The sequence below is a fragment of the Crocodylus porosus genome, unplaced genomic scaffold, assembly GCF_001723895.1.
Source record: "Crocodylus porosus isolate Cpor-Errol unplaced genomic scaffold, CroPor_comp1, whole genome shotgun sequence".
NCBI lineage: Eukaryota > Metazoa > Chordata > Crocodylia > Crocodylidae > Crocodylus > Crocodylus porosus.
The window spans coordinates 75043738-75044849 of NW_017728947.1; the positions used below are offsets into that span (position 1 = coordinate 75043738).

General features: G+C 51.1%; 1 protein-coding gene across 1 annotated transcript in view; it reads left to right on the forward strand.

Annotated features, from left to right (window-relative positions):
- Window positions 1-1112, forward strand: part of VSX2 (visual system homeobox 2) — a 34382-nt gene that overhangs the window by 313 nt on the left and 32957 nt on the right. The window lies entirely within an intron of this gene.

The window sequence follows — 1112 nt, forward strand, 5'->3', positions numbered from 1 at the left end:
TGTCTTATTTTAAGAAATTGCCACAGCCACCCCAACCTTCAGCAACCACCACCCTGATCAGTCAGCAGCCATCAACATTGAGGCAAGACCCTCCACCAGCAAAAAGATTATGACTCGCTGAAGGCTCAGATGATGGTTAGCAATTTTTAGCAATAAAGTATTTTTTAATTAAGGTATGTACATTTTTTTTAGACATAATGCCATTGCACACTTAATAGACTACAGTATAGTGTAAACATAACTTTTATATGCACTGGGAAACCAAAAAAATTGTGTGACTTGCTTTATTGCAGTGGTCTGGAACCGGAACCGAACTGGCAATATCTCCGAGGTATGCACCGATTCACAGAACACAGCAGTTTGGGTGGCCCCTGTTTAGGACAGTATTTGCCTGGGAGTAATTGTGTCGGTAAGAAAGATCATGGTACTGAGAGAAACCTCACAGCATATTCTATTTCCAGCATCGGTAATTGTTTCTATTATTTTGGGCCAGTGTTGCCTCCTGCTTGAGTCTCAGCAGGCTGGGAGGCATGTGCTCACTCATTTAAAACTCCATGCAAAAAATTCACTCTAAGAGCCAGCCTAGTGTCCCTGTCCGCTGTGTAAGTGGATTTAGGCACCAAAGCAGGACGCTCTCCCATGCTGCTTGAGTCCCTTTAAAACAATCTTAATATAAGAAGAGGTAGGCGGGTGTTACAAAGGTAGAGGCATTCATGGATGTTCAGGAACTCCAGTGCCGCAGAGCAGGATGGCACCTCGGTGCCTAAGTTCACTTACGTGCCTAATTGAGTAGAAGAGGATCTGACCCTAGGGATGGGCTTCCCGGGGCATTCCCAGGTGAGCCCGGCCTTGCTGTACTGCTAACCCCGTGGCCCTACAGCCCTAACCTCAGAAACCGCCTCAGGAGCTGACCCCACAGCGCCGAGCGCCGCTCTTCCTGCCCTCCCTGTCCAGGGGCTGCGATATTCACTCCTGAACGCCTGGCCGTCCCAGCGGGTGCGGGGCTGCGTGCCCCCTGCTCCCCCTAAACCGCTGCCTCTCCGCTGAGCAAGGAGCAACTCTGCAGCGCCCTCGGGCCGCTTCCCCGGCGCGCCCTGCCCCGCTCCTCCCTC